We start from the raw sequence: 19,856 nt of genomic DNA on the forward strand, positions 1-19,856 counted from the left end.
CTTGTCTGTAAAGGTTTTAATTTCTCCACTGAACCTGAATGAGATCCTTGCTGGGTAGAGTAATCTTGCTTGTGGGTTTTTCCCTTTCATCACTTTAAATATGTCCTGTCACTCCCTTCTGGCTTGCAGAGTTTCTGCTGAAAGATCAGCTGTTAACTTTATGGGGATTCCCTTGTATATTACTTGTTGCTTTTAATATTTTTTCTTTGTAATTAATTTTTGATAGTTTGAGTAATATGTGTCTTGGTGTGTTTCTCTTTGGGTTTATTCTGTATGGTACTCTCTGTGCTTGCTGGACTTGGTTGACTATTTCCTTTCCCATGTTAGGGAAGTTTTCAGTTATTATCTCTTCAAATATTTTCTCAGACTCTTTCTTTTTCTCTTCTTCTTCTGGGATTCCTATAATTCGAATGTGGGTGCATTTAATGTTGTCCCAGAGGTCTCTGAGACTGTCCTCAATTCTTTTCATTCTTTTTTTTTTTAATTTTTATTTATTTTTTGGCTGTGTTGGGTCTTCATTGCTGCACGTGGGCTTTCTCTAGTTGCGGCGAGCGGGGTCTACTCTTCATGACAGTGCACGGGCTTCTCATTGCGGTGGCTTCTCTTGTGGAGTATGGGTTCTAAGCACGCAGGCTTCAGTAGTTGTGGCACGTGGGCTCAGTAGTTGCGGCGCACCGGCTTAGTTGCTCCACGGCATGTGGGATCTTCCCGGACCAGGGCTCGAACCTGTGTCCCCTGCATTGGCAGGCAGATTCTTAACCACTGCACCACCAAGGAAGTCCTTTTCATTCTTTTTTCTTTATCCTGCTCCCTGTTAGTTATTTCCACCATTTTACCTTCCAGCTCACTTATCCATTCTTCTGCCTCAGTTATTCTGCTATTGATTCCTTCTAGAGTATTTTTAATTGCAGTAATTGTGTTGTTCCTCACTGTTTGCTCTTTATTTCTTCTAGAGCCTTGTTAAACGTTTCGTGTATTTTCTCCATTCTGTTTTCGAGATTTGGGATCATCTTTACTATCATTACTCTGAATTCTTTTTCAGGTAGGTTGCCTATTTCGCATTCGTTTATTTGGTCTTGTAGGATTTTACCTTGCTCCTTCGTCTGTAACATATTTTTTTTGTCATTTCTTTTTTTTTTTTTTCTTTTAATGGGTAGTGCTGTATTCCTGTCTTACTGGTTGTTTGGCCTGAGACATCCAGCACTGGAGTTTGCAGGCAGTTGGATAGAGCCGGGTCTTGGTGCTGAGATGAGGAATTCTGGGAGGCCTCACTCCAATTAATATTCCCTGGGGTCTGAGGTTCTCTGTTAGTCCAGTGGTTTGGACTCAGAGCTCCCACCACAGGAGCTTTGGTCTGACCTCTGGCTTGGGAAGCAGGATCCCACAAGCTTTGCGGCGTGGTAAAAGAAAAAAAAGAAAGAAAGAAAGAAAGAAAGGAGTACAATATCAAAGAATAAAAAAATAAAATTAGAAAGATAAAAAATATATTAAGAAAAATAAAGCTATAATTGAAACAACTGCAAGAAGGTAAAATAAAACCATGACAGATAAAAGAAAAAAAAAGGGGGGGAAGCCAAAGGAGAGAATAACAAAGTATAAAGAATAAAATAAAATTAGAAAAATGAAAGATTTATTAGGAAAAATAAAAATATAAAAGTATCAACAACAATGAATCAATATGATAAAACAAACCCCAACCTAAAAGACTGAAAAAAAAAAAAGCCTTGGCTATGGGGGTGGAGTTTAGGCAGCGGTAGAACTTAGGCAGGGGCAGGGTTTAGGATGGAGCAGGACCTAGGTGGGTGGGGGGCTGACGTTTGAGCATGAGGCGGGGCCTAGGCTCAGGACCCACATAGGTGGAAAAGGCCCTGGGGGCGGGGCCTAGGTGGGGTGACGTTCAAGCATGGGCCAGGGCCTCTGCTTATGACCTTCAGGGAAGGGGAGAGGCAGCACGTGGAAAGGAGGGCCACTGGACTGTGGAGTTCCCGAGTTTGGGGGTAGGGCCCTGAGTGAGGGTGTGTGGGTGGGGCTTAGGCCCAGCGCGATGAAAGGGGTCTCCTAGTGTAGAGGTAGTGCCCTGGCTGGGGGTGTAGGGCTGGGACTTGGGTTCTGCGCGGCAGGAGGGAGGCTCCGAGGGCAGAGAATTAGGCCCAGGAGCCCAACAGTCTCCCTGGTGCCTAAGTTGACAGGGAAAGCACTGGCCACGTTCCCTTCTGTTCCTTCGTGCCCTCCCCCACCATCTCCCCCGTCGCTGCTGGACCCCTAACCATGGCTGGGTCCCGCTGGGTGTAGGAACTCCTCTCCTCCCCCAGCCACCCCTCAGGGGCGCCAGTCCCATCCCGCCTCCACTTCTCCTCCCCCTTCACTCCCCCCACGTCCCATGTCCTACCCGGTTGCTGGGGGTCCCTCCCATCCCCTTAGGTGTCCGTGGTCCCCCACCAGTGCCTGATATGTGCCCTAGTTGTGCAGAGACGCGAATTCCCCGTCCTCCTAGTATGCCATATTGATCCACCCTATAGATGAACCTTTAATTTGCAATCACACAGTCATAAGCAAACTGGGGTTTTTTTTGGTGTGTCAAGAGTGGACAGAATAGAGCTTTTGAGATAAAACCTTAATTCTAATCTTCGCTCATCAGAGAATGGTCTTGGCTTACTGGAAAGTTCCACAAGGCTTGATAATAGAGAGGCTTTCAGCTTGTCATGTGACCATGGACACAAGAACTCAAACTGATCTGGCCCTACTTCCTGTGGTCAAGTACATAGGCTTAAAAGAAAGCCATATACTGTACCGCCCCCATAATGTACTGCCTCGAGCTTACTCTAAATCGGTGGTTCTCTAAGCACATACCATGGAATATTTGTAGGCTTGGATTTTTTTTTTTTCCAGCAGTTTGGTGACCAAATAAGCTTAGGGAAGAAAACTGATTTAAACAGATTTGAACCTGCTCAAATTTACTGCAAGACTTTTCAAGATCTGCATAGAGACGGAAGATGCAACTGTGACCAAACCTACCTCAACCACAGAACTCTTATCTTATGGAGCATTTTGGGAAATGCCACTTTTAAGGATGTAGAGGAAAGTGGACATAATCAGCTGGGCATTAATATGATTCTGAGTCTAGAATTTATTTCATTTTGGCATTTTTAAAAAATTCCTTCCCTTTTGGGTATATTATCAGCCTAATGGGAAACAAATTTCATGATAGCAGATGGTACAACTTCCAAATATGAAAGGAGTTGTGTGCAGAGAATGCTTTGGAACTTTGGAAACCAGTTTGTGCTAAAACTTTTAGGAGATTAATTAAAAATAAATAGCAAAATCCTTTAAAATGTGCATTATCTGTTAGTAAGCAATTCTGCTTTTACAAATTTGTCTTTTGGAAAAATCAGAGACATGTGCATAAGGGAATACCTGTAGAGTGAATTATAATACCCCAAATTTGGAAACAATTTAAATGTTCAATAATAGAAGATTGTTGGGAGGGTTTAAATATATTAGAATATTAAGTAGACAATAAAAATCAAATTACAAGAGTACTTATTGACATAGGAAATTGTGCATGATATATAACTAAGAGGAAAAATACTATTAAAAGGTATTCACAATATCTTACTTTTATAAACCTGTACAAGTGAATAAACACGAAGAATACTAAAAAGACTTACAGGAAGTATAAACAGTGGGATTATTTGGGATGTTGGAATTATGGGTAAAGTTTCTCTTCTTCGTGTTAATACATTTGCCAACTTTCATTGAGCTTATGTTATATAATTAGAAAAAAAAAGTTAGACTCAATTACAGCAGAAAATCCTACAGAAAATAGATTTCTCCTTGTATCACTTTTTCCAAAAGAACCTGTAACATGACACAGTTTGCAAATGCACTAAACTATGTATTGCTAGGAGCAAAAAGAATTTTCTCCCAGGTGCAAGTACGGCAAAGGATGATACAAGAACCCTGGAGGCTTCATGACTAAAAATTGCTCTCCTTGTTTTGTTCTCTTCAGAAACATGTCAACATGAGGAATGGTGGTGCCAACATCTCAAGAAATGACCTCTGGTTTGTAATCCAGGTGGACAGTTTCCCTGAACACATCAAGGCCCTGACTCACCTTGTCCTGTGTATCTGCTCCACCTATATATTGCCCAGATCTTCACGGTCTTGTCACTGCCTTCCCCTGTCCCTATTCTTCCCAACCCAACAGTGCCAGAAGTATTGGAGTCAGGGTTGCTGGGAAGGGATTTCTTTAGGCTGGAGAGTCTTCCAGCCAGGACCAGGTTTGGCATCACAGTTGCTTCTGTTAGCTCTTTCTTTACTTTTTGGGGCAGAATTAATCCAACATGCACAAATCTCTGTCCACTGAATTAAAAAAAAAATTCTTCTAATACCATACATTATTTAAATTTCTGTCCCAGCTGCATGGCACTGGCCTGAGGTACTCTGCCATGAGCTCACTGTGTGACCTTGGTTAAGAAGTCTCCCCACTCTGGACCTCCATTCCTGTGCCCATTTAATAAGATGCCTAGATTTACTCAACAAATGTTGAGTTCCTACTCTGAGGTCAAAGGTGCATATGACAGATACAGCTATTGTCTTAAGGGAGATTACAATTTAGTTGAATAGGCAGATTTTATGTATGTATACTTTTTAAAGAAAATCCAAAGGAATATGGAAAGTACTGCAGATGAGAATGTATAGAGATTTTACTAGATCCATAGATGGGCCATCTAAGCCAGACTTGGGGAGTCAGGAATGAGCTAATGACTTCCAAGAAATGACTTACAGAAGACATATTGAAACACAAGTACGAGTTAGTGAAAGCGCGGTAGTGGAGGAAAGCAACAGCTTACTAAAATCCCAGAAACAAAAGGATGAGTAATTAATTCAAGAGATCAAAGGAAATTCATACAGCCAAAACAGAGGGTGTGAGAAGGGAATGGAGCAAGATGAGGGCAAGCCATGTTCAAGAGTTTAGACCAGCACTGTCCAAGATATATAATATAGTGTGAGCCATGGATGTAATTTTCAATATTCTAGTAGCCATATTTTAAAAAGTAAAAAAAGAAACATCTGAAGTTAAAGGTAATATTAATATATTTTAGTTAACCCAGTTAACCCAGTATAGTTAAAATATTATTTCAACATGTAATCAATAGAAAATTATAAGATACTTCACATTCTTTTTTTTTCCTAAATCTTTGAAATCTGATGTTCACATTTATAGCTCATCTCAATTCAGACTCATCACATCTTAACTACTCAACAGTCACATGTGGCTAGTGGCTACTGCACTGGATAGCACAGATTCAGACTATATCTTTAGGATAATGCAAAGCCACCAAAGGGCTATAATGAGGGGTGGGATCTGATGATCACTCAGGCTGCTTCATGGATAATGAATTTGACGGAAAAAGGTAGGAAGCAGGGAAACTAGAAAGGAGGATATTGTAGAATCTACGGCAAACACTAGGGTAATGGTGGGCGTGGGGGGAATAAATAGATCTCATCACAGTCAAAGAGATACTTAGGAAGTAGACTTAACCATTTTGACATGCACATGAGCCCATGGAGCAGCCAGACCCAAGAGCTACTTCGCAAGGCATAATGATGCATTTATTTTTTCCTCTCTGACCTCTTTAAGCTGAAAGTCACAGACCTATGTAAGAAGTCACAAAGGCCACATGGGTTTCCTGGGAGCCATGCAGCAAATAGTTTGTGCGAATGGTTTACGGTGCTGTTTTGACCCTTTCTCCTCTGTACAGAGTGAGAAAGAAGAATCATCCAGAAAGTCTGAGAGCATTTGTTGCTTTTTTTTTTCCTCCATCCCTGACACGTTGAATCTATGGAGAGAGGAGGGGAGGAGGTGGCAGATGGAGAAAACTGCTTCTCAGGGGTGATTACAGCCAGAGAGGGGCTTGAAAAGACATCCCTGGGCCCCATATTTCTTTTGCCACCAGTGACTTCCAAATCAAATGAGCCCAATCTGCAGATCAAAATGAGATTTTTCTTATTGACTTCCCTGAAAGCTTAGCCGGCTCTCCACAAATCGAGTCATGTGTATCCTGAATCATCATCAACCATTGCCGATTGCAGGGATGTCGGAACTGGGCCGATGTTGGCAAATGTGTCACTGATGCATGAGGCCAGGGAAAATCCAGCTCTTATTGGCCTGGCAGTGCTGACCTGGTTTGTCCATAAATGAAGAGCAAATGCAATTTGCAAAACACATAGAACTGATAAGGGGTTACAACAAGGCGGGGCTGGAGTCACTCTTCTAAGAGCAGGCATGCTTGAAGAGAAGACAAAGCAGATTTCAAGCTTGAAATTAGACAGACAGTGTTTCTTAAAGTCTGCTCTGTGCACCCCCTTCCTGATAATCATCTGAAGAGTTTGTTAAAAATCCATATATCTGGGTCTAACCCCAGGACTACTGAAACAGAGTGCCTGGGATGGGGCCTAGGAAATATTCATTTTTTAAGAAACCTTAATCCAGGGTTTAAGAAACCCCTGGATGATTCTTGTGCATATTAACATTTAAGAATTTCTTGAGGAAGGAAAGTGGGACAAGACTATTTCCACTCATTTACTGGAAAAAGCACTGAACCTGGAATCAGTCTACCTGGCTTTTCATCCAGACTCTGCCGCTGGTTGGCTGGATGACTTCAGGGTGAGGGGGAAAAGAAAAACGGGATGTGAAATCAGAAGGGGGTGCAGGCCTACCTCCTTTATATAAGAGCTGTGTGCTGATGGTTAATAGCTAAGCCTCACTGTCACCACCAGAAAACACAGGGGTGAACTCAGGTGACCTTGAAAAGTCAAGTTCTGGCATTCCAGCTCTGACATTCTATGTCATTAAATCACCTAACCTCAGTTCCTTCATCTGTAAAATGGGCAGGGTATCTTCTGCTTGAGCTATGCTTTTTTCCAAATCCAGTGAAATACTACATATGTTTTTAATAAAATTGTTCTAAAGGTTGACACAAATAGAAGTGCTGGTACTGGAAATGGTTGAAGTGGTGGTATTAAATCCAAAACAGAGTTCTCTCTACCTAGGACATGATTTGTTGTAAGACTATATCTATACTGATAAATATCCTTAAAAGCATAGTATTTTTTTTTAACAAAGCATAATACAATATATAAAAGGATTTTTTAGGTTGTTCTTTTAATATAGATCACACTAATGTGAAATGGACCAAATTACCCTCTGCTGACCCTCTCTGTAACACAACACTAGCCTTGCAGGGGACAAAGAGATTCACCTTGAGATACTCCAGGTTTTCCACTTATTAAAAAAAAAAAAAAAAGCCCTCAATAAGGGCCATGCCTTAACGTAGCATTCAAATCTATCGATAATTCAGCCACTGTCTCCTTCCATGTAGCCAACACTAGCAAATTTTGATAATTTGATAAAATGCCTTGTGTTTTTCTAGTTCACAAATCTGTGCTTATTTCATGCCAAATCCTTGGTTTAAACATTTCCCTTCTTACCAAATATCCTCCTATCAAACTCCTACCTATAAAAATATCATAGACGTATGCAAACATTTTGTTTCAAAGATGTTGAGTTTGATGCTGTATATAAAAGCAAAACACACACACAAACAAAAAAACAGTTCATGACCTGATAAGTATCCAACATTAGGGGAATGATTAAATAAATATAGTCATACAATAGAATCCAGGTATCCCCTGCTTTTCAAAAATTCGCTTTACACCACTTCTCTTTTTAGAAAGACCAGCATTATCTGTTTTTGCTCAAAGAAATCCAAAGAGTACGTTCAACTTTTATGAAAAAAGATGCAAAGTGAAAATAGCATTCAGCCTTGGTTTTGCAGTGAGCAGTTATAGAGGCAGCGCACACCCGAAGCAGCAAGAATGGCGCCCCCAAGACCCTTCCCCAGGAACCGCACTCAGCATCTCAGCATCAAACTACCATAGCTTTAAACTGTGTGAGCATCTGTGCTTTATCTCGTTTTATTTTGTGCATCCATTAGCAAGATGTGTTCTTTTTCACTTTACACCATTTTGTCTTACGGAAGGTTTCATAGGAACACTCTACCTTTGGATAGCGACGGACACTTGTACTCTACACTAGTTCACATGCTGTTAGAAAAGAATGTTTAACAGCCTGGGAAGACGGTCATGATACACTGTTAATTGACAGGGAAAAGTAAGTACCATTTAAAAAATCATCTGTAGATACAATCTAGAACACAGAGAAGCACACACCGTGTTAGGCTCTACTCTTATATCATGCCATAAGGGCACACAAAGAAGAAAGGAAAGGTCTCAGGACCAATGCAGCCAGAACTCACAGAGGACTGAACCCCCTGCTCACTGTTCAAACGTGCAATACCGCTCTGGGTGAGGGAGTCAGATACTCCAGTGATTGACATTCATAAGGCAGCTTCTCTCAGCCTCTGCTGCTCTCCCAGCTTCTTTCTACTGCCCTCTGTGTGTCTCAAATTCAAAACATGAGTGAGAGGGACTGACCTAGTCATTTAGTCATCACTCAGTACAGAGCCCCCCCCACTGGGCAGAGCTCTCAGGCCACTTCATGGCCAGTGGTGTGCTCAGCCAATAGACAGAGGCCTTTGGCCCTGATTCAATTACTCACGTGATCATGTGACACCGATGTGGAAATGTACAGGTCAGGAACTGCTAGGGCTGCCCCTCTCCGACGCCATACTCAAAGACTCATGTCTTGTCTCCAGTGTGTTCATCACATAACATCTGCTGTTATGCCTGAATGGTGGAGGAGAAACAAATCAGTTAGGATTGGATTTGGCTCCATGTGACAAAAAAAAAAAACCCAAATGATTTAAACACATGAGGGTTTATTCTCTCAAGTGGAAGAAGTCTGGAGGTGGCCAGTCCAGGCTGGTATGGCAACCTCTCACGAAGTCATCAGGATTCAGGAGCATTCTAACTTTCTGCCCCTCATCCTAGCACATCATATAGCACTTTTCACACAATGCCTCATTTTATCCTCACAATGTCCCTGTGCAATGGATGCTATTTTAACCTCTATTCCTAAAATGCCAAAATGAAAGAGCTCAGGGATTTTAGGAGATCAGTTACACTAATGGTGCCATTTAACGGTCTCCCTCTATGCACACCCTGTGTTAGGTGACTTTGTGGCTTCTCTCATCAAAGGATGGAGGCTACGTCCCCATCCCTTGGATCTAGGCTGGTCTTGTGACTTGTTTTGGTCCAAATAACTGTGCAGAACTGATGATGTGCCAGTTCTGAACTTATGCTTTAGGAGGGCTTGCCTGCTTCTACTGTCTCTCTCTTAAAACCTTTTTCATGTGCAGTAACCTGGACAAGCCGGCTGTATCATGGGAGGCACATGGAGCAGAGTGGAGTCATGCTAGCTGACAAGCCAACTCCCAGCTGACCCACCAGCTGACCAGAGATGCGTAAGTGAGCCCAGCCCTGATCAGCAGAATCACTCAGCCAATCTCTGGATTCTTGAGCAAAACTAAATGTTTATTATTGCATGTCACTGAAGACCCATCGTTGTTTGTTTAGCCACATTATTGTGGCACTAGATAACAGTTAGAGAGGTAAGTAAGTACATTTCTCAAGGTCATCCAGGTAGTAACTGGCAGAGCCAAGATGTGAACCTAGGCTGTCTACCATCAGAGCCTGACATGTCTGGGGAAGGCTTCAGAAACAACAAATCATTAGGCAAATATCTGAAGTTTCTCAGAACCTCCAGTTACCAAGTCAGAGGTCCTGTGTTCAGTCCTGGGGTCTTATTAACTAGTCCTGGCCTTTGGACCTTGGTTTCCTTATCTTTAAAACAGGTATAATAAATACTTCTTCTAGCAAGATTCCTGTTAGGAGCCAATGAGATACCTATGCGTAAAAGCATTTCACAAACGTCTGTGCAGAGGCCAGATGCGGACAGCACACTCTCCACCTCTGCCAACAGCTCAGCAAGCAGAGGCTGCTCTGCTTGAAAGGGGCTTTGCTCGGGAGTCCTCTGCCCTTCTCCCCTCTTGCAATGAATATGGTTTGAGTGTACCTGTGGAGGACAGGGTAGTGGATGGTTTGTCTTTATAGCTTGCCCCTCCCACAACAGGAAAGCTTTAGCTGAGTTCTAAATGGAAGAAAAAGGGGAAAAAAAACCCCTAAAGCTGCTATCAAATTCACAGAGGCCCTTAATGGTGATTTAATGCTGGGAGATCTAGCTTGCCACAAGATTGTGACAGGACTGTATTTTTTTCTGTCGGGTTTAGGTGAGTGGTAGCGTGGCCGCATTTAAAGGCAGTGGGGAGAGGGTGGTGTGAGGGCTGTTAGTCATGTGCCTTGGAGCGTGGTCTGGACTATAAGGAGAATTAAAGGGACTGGGAGACTAGAGGTGGCTGGAGAGTGACCTTTGGGGCAGGGTGTTACCAAGGAAGCTGCTCCTCTCATTTTTATAACTAAATTCCTCCTCCCTGTTAGCTCCCAAACCCACTCTAGCAAAGCCTTCACAGAGATCATTTAGCTTCCCTGGTGGTTCCAGAATGGTCTCAGTGTGCAAAAGATCAGGATTCAAAAGCATCACATAATGCCTCAGAGTCTCTAGTTAACTCCTGCTTTCATCTTTTACACATTTAAACACTTTTTAAAAACGCACTCACATTTAATGTTTAACCCCAGACACTACTCAGCTGTATGCATGTACCAGTATGCATTCATGCATTCGTTCATCAAACACTATTTGCTCCCCTCTATTACATGCCAAGCACCATCCTAGGCTCAAAGGAGACAAAGACGAATGGCATATGGTCCCTGCCCTCAAGGAGAGCTTGTAAATCACTCCTTATCATGACTTACAGACAGAAAAAAAAATTTTTTTTCACAGCAAGCTAACTCCGAGTTTGCTTAACAGGTCTTCTACCAATGAACATTTTGCTTATTTCTAGTTTTTGCTATTTAGAAGTCACTGTACAAATGTGTGGGCATGACTATCGAATGATTTCATACAAGCAGACTGGCAAGTGTAGGTATGCTATAAATTTTTATTTCTATTGCCAAAAAGACTGCACCAATTTACATTCCAAGCAATAACATATGAGTGTCTGTTTCCCCAGTATTATCAAGTTTTATATATATGTGAATCTGTTAAGTGAAAAATGAAATCTCATTTTTGAACATTTCTGTTTCTTTAATTGTGAGTAAGGCTGAGCATTTTGTTGAACGTTAAAGACATTTATTTCTTTTTCTTCAAACCTATTGTTAACATTCTCAGCTCCTTTTTCTTTTGGTTGTTGGTTTTGTTTCTTTATTTGCAGACATTGAAGCATTAAGGAAATGTAGGTATAGTATAGTATGTTTTTCCATATAGAATTTTAAACATTTTTTGTAGTCAAATTTGTCAGTCTTCTTTTGTGTGTGGTTTTGGTATTCATTTCTTCTTTAAAAATATCTTTTGTACGTCAAGATTACAAAAGCATTCTGTTGCATTTTCTTTTAGTGATTTGTATAGTTGTTTTTTTTTTTTTTTTACAATTAATTCATTAATGCATATGGAACTGTGTTAGGTTTTCATTGCTACATCACAAACTTATCAGCTTAAAACAATACACACTTCTTAAGTCACAGTTTCTATGGATCAGGAGTTGGGCACTGTTTAACTGGGTCCTTTGCTTAGGGTTTCACAGCTTATAATCAAGGTCTTGGCCAGAACTATGTTCTCATCAGAAGCTCAACTGGTGAAGGATCCATTGCCAAGCTACTTCAGAGTGTTGCTCAAATTCATTTCCTGATGCCATACAATTCATGGCATCCTGCTTCATCAAAGCCAGAGAGGGAGAGAGAGTCTAGCAAGATAGGCATTACACTATTATGTAATCACACATGTAATCATGTACAAACTGTCACCTTAGTCACATTCCAATGGTTAGAAGAAAGTCACTGATCCTTCCCACACTCCAAGGGATAACTCAAAGGTGTGAATACCAGGAGGTGGGGATCCTGAGGACTACTCGAAAGTCTGTCCTCTACAAATGTGTTTTGGTAAAAGGACTGAGGTAGGGATAGGATATACATTTCTTTAGATGGTTAGCCAAACGTCTCAATGTTATGTACAGAATTATCTAACCTTCCCCTAATTTATTAGAAAATTTTTTTTCTGTTTTCCTCAGACAGTATAGTTTAAATAACTCAAGCTAATTCATTTCTCCTTCTTTCCTCATCTCAAATACAGCATCTATGATACTGGAAATGCAGTTTATCAATTCCACAATCTGTTTATTGGGCATAAAAAGAACACTTATCAGGCTTTCTCCCCAGAGGCAATCACCATTGTTAGTTTTTATTATATTCTTTCAGACATATGTATATCTATGTCTTTATTCCTATTTATATCCATATTTATCTAGTTAAATATAAAGGTTGAGGGAAATAAAATGAAGAAAGTCCAATCATTATCTCACTCCTTTCCACACAAGAGGTGCATATTCACAACAGAGCCCAGACAACCTCAGGCCAATCCAAGTATATGCTAGAAAACACTACATCAGTCAGTTAAGCCAAGAGCTGACACTAGTCCTGCTCCAAAATAAGCCAAACTCAGGACCAAGACAAGGAAGGGGGCAGCCAACAGGTAGAGCAGGAACATTTCTAAGGATACGAACACATCCCAAAGAAGATAATGCAGATAAAAAAGGATTGCAAGTGTGGTAGGAAAACCCAGCTGCAAGTTTCATGCGCTTGAACTGCCACAGATTCTATCTGAGCCTTTGCGAGTAGGATCCTGTTTAGTCTGATAAGGAAAATTAAAAATTTCTTATTACATTCTGGTTCATATTAGAGTTTACAACCGTCCATTAAAGCCAATATCATTGTCTCTCAGAAGCAAGTGGTGGAAAGACAATGAAGCACATACTAGCCATTACCTTTTTTAAAATGTATCTATTCTTTTTCACATTCTTGTCCATTTATTATAAGATACTGAGTATAGTTCCCTGTGCTATACAGCAGGCCCTTGTTGTTTATCTATTGCAGTGTGTATATGTTAATCCCAAACTCCCAATTTATCTCTCACCCCACCCCCACTATCCCCTCTGGTAACCGTAAGTTTGTTTTCTATGTTTGTGACTCTATTTATGTTTTGTAAATAAATTCATTTGTTAACCATGACTTTTCCTGAAAAAAATGTCCATCATCTCTGCTATTATGACAACCCTTTCTTACTCTGCCTTTTTGGAAGAGGCTATGTCCTATGAATTAGTGGATTTTTTAAGCTTATTTTTTTTTAATTACATTTATTTTGAACGAAGAATATGTACATTTGGAAAAAAATAATTCAAATGTTACCAAATACATACAAAAGGATAAGTAAGTCTCCCCATATCCCTGTCTTCTAGTCCTCCAGGCTCCCTCTAGTTCCCAGAGATACAGATATGCAAGTATAGATAGGTGTTATATAGATAGATGGATGATAGATAAATACATCACACTTTTAAAAAACTACAACAGTGGCATGCTATACACAATTTTCTGCACTTGGCTTTTTTGACTTAATGATATATCGTAGCATGGGTTCCATATTAGTACTATAGAACTGCCTCATTTTTAATAGCTACATAGTATTGTTTGGATGTAATATAATTCATATATCCATCCCCTATTAGTGGATATTTAGTCTATTTCCCATCTTTTGCTTTTAGAATAATGCTCTAATTAATCACTTCACATTTCACAATACCATTTTAAATTGTAATCTTTTAAAGATCAATAAGAGATTATTTCTAACATAATTCACCTTGTTTCTATCATGGATCTCAATCTACCAAAAGTAGTACTATACTCCACATAAGTTGTCAAACTGAGGTCCAAAGCAGAGGTCCAAACTGATAGCCACCGACTAAAACTAACACACAGACATGTTGTATTTGATTCACACCATTATTTTCCAAAATGGGACAAATTGACAGCATTAAAATTGTAAGGATTTTGATGTGATTTACAGAAATCACATCAAAATCAAGATGTGGGGTGTCTCTTGAATAACGAAATACTTAGCAATTCTGGGCTCACATTCTTGCCCAACAGTATTCGGCTGGTGCTGAGTAAAGCTGTTCAATTCAGATGTGGCATGGACTTCCTCAGTCCACTGTATGACCAAGATGGGAGCCAAGATTCTTCCACATCTCTGAAGCTGTGTAAGTTGTCATTTCTCATCACACACTCCCTATTCCCACCCCCCATAGTAGAGTTGAGAAAAAAAGTGAAATGACTTTGTATTCAAAGGTCTCATAATAGTAGGAAAATAAAAAAATAGGCCCAAACCCAACACCGCTCCCTATTGCCTTATATCTAGATACTTCCTCACTCATTTACATAACTAGCCTGGCCTCTGAAAGTATTTGACTTTGCAATCCCATGTTTAAAAGAACCAGACCCTCCCCAAGGTCAAACATATTTTCAGATACAATCCAATAGAGGTCTATTATCTCTTTCTTCTGTTTATTTAAACCCTCCTTCCATATGTCAACTTCTTTGACAGGTTTGACCTGCAAAGGATTATTTTTTAATACAATTTCTAAAACAAATCAAAGCAAACAAAAAAGCCCTACGAGTATCCAATGGACTTCACAGTTAAAGTGGCCAATCCGCTGATTCTAAAAAAGAGCAGCTGGCAAAACTAATCAATGTTGGACATTTGCATTTTTTTTTCCTTTTTTACAGTCTCCCCTGGTGCTCGGAGATTGGTTTTCTGTGTTGGAAGGAGAGCATGGAGAGCAGCTGCTGCCTCCCAGTCTGGTGCTCAGCATACAAGAGAGCGTGGCACAGAATTCATCTACCAAATATCCCAACAGGTTAACCAGTTCTGGACGGAGGAAGTCACAGCTCTTACTTTTGAAGGCTCTTTGTATTGAGTATAAAAGATTCTGTGTTTCTGGGAATAAGATGTCTCTCTTCAAATTCACTCTATATACGCTAGGCAGCAAGATGATGCTACTTACACTTGATGATATCCTGCTGGTGAGATGGTGACAAGAAAAAAAATTAAATACAAGTATGAACTTGGCAAAAATAAACATATGCAGGCTCTGGAAATCAGGCAGCAATGTAATTCTCACTACAAGTTATTGAGTGCTTCTTATCTGTGAGGCATTGTGCTCAATGCTATACATGCATTATCTCATTTAATTTTCTCAATTCTGAAAGATACATGCTATTGTCAACCGTGCTTTATAGATGGAAAAACCGAAGATCAGAGAAGCACAGTGATTTTTGCAAGGGATCTAGGCTTATAAATGACAGAGCTGACATCCATCTAGGTCTCTCTGACTCCCTTGGATGCTTAGCTAAAGAAATTCCTAGAAAGCTTCCTTTACATACCAAGCACTCTTCAAAGAGGTTTATGTTGGATATTCAATGAGAACCACTGAGTTCTTTGGAATCTATAATGCTACTGCTGATAATCATTCAGGGAGGAACATTTTCATCCTATTCTTTATGTCATTTTTTTCCTTCCACATCTTCTGCACAAGAAGCAATCTAGTGTTGGTCCCTTTCTCCTCAAACAATTTACAATTGAAATAGCTACTCACGACCTCAATCTATTCTGAAAGATTATTTGTTTTATTGGTCACATTTCTTCCTGACATTCCTAAGCTCTCTTTGATGTCCTGAAGAGTTAAGCCACTATTCACCAGATCTCACCACTGGCGACATATAATTCACTGCAACTACTTGGTCGTAGAGCCATGCCCAACCCAACTCACCTGTCCTATAATCCACGAAGCTTCAGGCTTCATATCCCATCTCTCTCCAAAAAGATCTTTAGTGATATTATTTTTTAAATAATTACTTTTCAATTTGCATATATTAAAATACACCCTCTGTGACATACAGTTGTATAAGCACTACTACAATCAAGATACAGAGCCCTTCCATCCCATCCAAAAAAAGTCCCTCATGCTGTTCCTTTGTTGTCACCTGCCCCTAACTCCTACCAACCACGGACTATTCTCTGTCTCTATTAATTTGGCTTTCTCCATAATGTCATATAAAATGCAATCATAAAATGTATCTCTCTTTGAGTCTGGCTTGTTTCATTCAGAAAAATGCATTTGAAATTCATTCACGTTTGGGAGGGGATGGGCACAATGGGTGGAGGGGCCCAACTGTATGGTGATGGATGGCAACTAGACTTGTGGTGGTGATCACTTCGTAGTGTATGCAGATGTCAAATTATAATGCTGTACACCTGAAACTAATGTAATAAAAAAATAAATTCATCCATGTTTTTTGAGTATCAGTAGTCTACTCCTCTTTACTGATGAGCAATATTCCATTGCATGGATGTTCCATGGATTGTTAATCCATTTACCAGTTGAGGGACATTTGAATTGTTTCCAGTTTTTGATGACTATGAATAGCTGCTATAAACACTTGTATATAGAGTTTTTGGGAACACAGAATTTTATTTCACTCATGTAAATCCCTAGGAATAGAATTGCTGCATCATACTGTAAGTTTACATTTAACTTTATGTGAAACTGCCCAACTGTTTTCCAAAGTTGACTGTAATATTCTGCATTTCTGCCAACAACATGCAAGAGTTCCAGTTGTTTCACATCCTTGTCAGCACTTGATATTGTCAAGGTGCTTTGCTTTAGCGATTCTAATAGGTGTGTGGTGATATCTCATCATGGTTTTAATGCAATTCTCTAATGACTAATGTTGAGGATCTTCTCGTATGCTTTTTTACCATCTGCGTACCTTCTTTGGTGAAGTGTTTCTCAAAACTTTTGCACATTTAAAAAATTGGATTGTGGGATTTCCCTGGTGGTGCAGGGGTTGAGAATTTGCCTGCCAATGCAGGGGACATGGGTTCGATCCCTGGTCCAGGAAGATCCCACATGCCACAGAGCAACTAAGCCCATGTGCCACAACTACCGAACCTGTGCTCTAGAGCCCATGAGCCACAACTACTGAAGCCCGTGCACCTAAAGCCCATGCTCCACAGCAAGAGAAGCCACCATGATGAGAAGCCCACACACCTCAATGAAGAGTAGCCCCCGCTCGCCACAACTAGAGAAAGCCCACGTGCAGCAGTGAAGATCCCCCACTTACCACAACTAGAGAAAGCCCATGTGCAGCAACGAAGACCCAACGCAGCCAAAAATAAATTAATTAAAAAAATTGGATTGTGCGCTTTTGGTGATATTCTTATAATTTAGAAATTAATTCATTTTAAGTTGATTCTCCTTTAAAATTTAAATATCCCAGTATCAAAATTAATAAACAGAAGCCTCTATTAAAACAGAGTCTGGGGGCAGAAGGGGAAGCTCTCATGCCCTATGATGATAGCAGAGCCCAAGAGAAAGAAGAAAGACTTCCTCTTCTTGCCTGTCAAGAGCTTACCCAATGAGAGACAGTCACAACTCAGCCAATGAAAAGCCACTATACGTCAAATTCTCAATTCCTCAATTGACTATTTGTTAACTAGAGCCTTCCCAACTTCCTTTTCCCCCCTTTGAAAGAGTTTTTCTCCCCTTGCTGTGTAGGGACTTGCATGTAGCTTGCCATGGTTGCAGACCCTCTTTGTTACTTGCAAATAAACTCACTTTTGCTGAAGAAATAACTGAAAGTCTATTTGTTTTAGGTCAGCATTTTGGTGGCTCATACCAGGATCCAGAGAAGACCCTCACTGACTCTGAAGCTGGTGAGCAAACAGGTGAAGTAGCCATGTTGAGTCCATCGCTGCTCACTGCTTCTTGCTGACCCTGGAGTTTGAGGATACGTCTTTCTCCTGTATCCTAGCTTCTCTCCTTGTGTTTTGAAGCGCTTAAGGTTTTCTTCAGGATCTGTTTTAAGGCTTTGTCCTTTCTGTTTAAGGCTTCGTTACATATGTGAGTATTCATTTAACACATTTTAAAAATCAGGCCATTCCTCCTGGAACTGGCTAAACTTCACCCCATTCCTTTTGGAAAAGGGGTTGGTCTATTGGCACTGCCCTATTAAACTTTCAGCCTGACTCCTTCAGGATTGGGCTGTTCTAGTGGAACTGTGCTTTAAGCCTTTGGCTTGATCCCTCCAGAATTAGACTGTACCCTTAGAGTTGTACTGAGTAGCCTTTGGCCTGGCTCCTTGGCGATCAGACAAGAAATGGCTGGTATTAGACCTGCAGGTTGTTTGAGCTATTTGAGCTGTTTAGGCTGTTTGAAAATTATTCCCTTATTCTAGAGAAAAACCTCTGAGAAATGGGATACCAATTATCTAAATATTTTGAGGGCGCACCCTCCCCACAAGGGCTCCAGTTGATTTTATATTGGAAAGATCATGGTTCTTCCTCATGTGCATTTCTAACTAAATGGACCAAGTTTACCAAAGGCGATTAAGAACATCAATGGTTATTATGGGGAACTTTTGAAATCCCCAAACTTAACTTTTCTTAAAACCAACCTGGACAACTATAGCTCTAAAATTTCCACAACTGAATGGAATGCCTCTCTGCAAAATAAGATTTTCAGGTTAACTAGGCAAACAAACATTTAAAGAAAAATAAAATGGCTTCCAAAGCCTCATCCTCTTTCTCCCCAGCTCCTTTATCTCAGGCTCTGCCTCCTGTGCCATCTTCCTCCTTCCTTTCTACACCACCCATACCTCCTTTATACCCTTAGTTCCCCCATATTAATTCTCTCACCAAACTTCCCCTTTTCTCTGAAACTCTCCCACCCTCTGAACCTATCGTAACCTGTCCCTTTAAAATTAGAAAGCTTTTCCCAAAGTAATCAAGGATCCTCACAGATTACCAACCTGTTTCTCTGACTTATATCAGCTAGTTGGTGAAGGCCAGGACCAGCATGGATGAAAACTGCTAACTGAGAAAATCCTGAAAGGTCTCTAGGATTACAACCAGTAGACCAGCCTGTTAACTTATTACATAATCAGACTCAGGCAATCACTAGGCAACTTCATTAGGCAATTCCTAAAGCTTTTCCAAAGCCTAATGATTGGAACAAAATTCAGGTCTGCACACAAAAATCTGATAAGCTTGTTCGTAACTATTATACTTGACTTTGGATAATTAAAAAAAAAAAAATCTGGTCTTCTTTCATATGTTGATTCTACCCAAGTAGTTTTTAACTCTATATTTATTAATGGGCTGAACTGGAACTTTTCCCATCAAGTGAAATGGACCAGGGTGGAACTGGAAACTATCTTTACCCCAGATTAATAGTTAGTCTGGCAAACCAGCTCTCTCACACTAGAGCCACTTAAAAGGAAGATTGCTAAAATTCTCAACCTTCAGCCTCAGCAAGTGAAGGCTCCTAAATGAAATCAAAAGCTTCTTAGTTTCTGATATTATTGCAAAGAGCCAGGACATTTGAAAAGAGGGCCACAAATTTAAGCACTTTAGGCAACTTCAGGCCTTCTAACCATCCTTTCCAATGTCCTCCCAATTCTCAATGACAGGGCTCCAAGGAACTACAGGGGCTCTTCCCATTCCTTCCTCTTTATCAGCTTGAGAAACGCTTACACAGATTGGGGATGAATCTCTTCCAGTCCTAACTGACACTGGAGCCACACTCTTGATGCTCAACCCCACTACTATAAAGCAGACCCTGCCTCGGAGTACTACAGTTCAACTAGTGGGGATCCCTAATGAACCGCAAAAGATTCCTGTCTCTGCACCTATTCAGTTTTGTTTAGAACCTTTGAAGGATCCATACCCTTTTCTTTTTAGTTCCTCAGCTCTTATCCATTTATTAGGCTGAGACTTCTTAGAGAAGTACCATGCTGGAATTTTTTTCTTCTCAAAAGGGGAAATTATTCTAGAATTTGACAGTAGTCATCAAAGCAGCCAAGCAGGTGAATTAAATGATCCTTTGCAA

The 19,856-nt window shown here is 40.5% G+C and overlaps 1 long non-coding RNA gene across 2 annotated transcripts in view; it reads right to left on the reverse strand.

The window, feature by feature from the left end:
* Nucleotides 1-19,856, reverse strand: part of LOC309656958 — a 600,722-nt gene that overhangs the window by 137,997 nt on the left and 442,869 nt on the right. Inside the window, exon 5 of one of the 2 annotated variants that reach the window (XR_014261623.1) lies at nucleotides 8,624-8,751. This is a non-coding gene — a long non-coding RNA (uncharacterized lncRNA). Of the gene's footprint in view, nucleotides 1-131; nucleotides 8,752-19,856 lie in introns of those variants that run through there. The other variant, XR_014261624.1, reaches the window with a different exon arrangement.

Source organism: Balaenoptera physalus (assembly GCF_965194825.1).
Source record: "Balaenoptera physalus genome assembly, chromosome: 3".
Taxonomy (NCBI): Eukaryota; Metazoa; Chordata; class Mammalia; order Artiodactyla; family Balaenopteridae; genus Balaenoptera; species Balaenoptera physalus.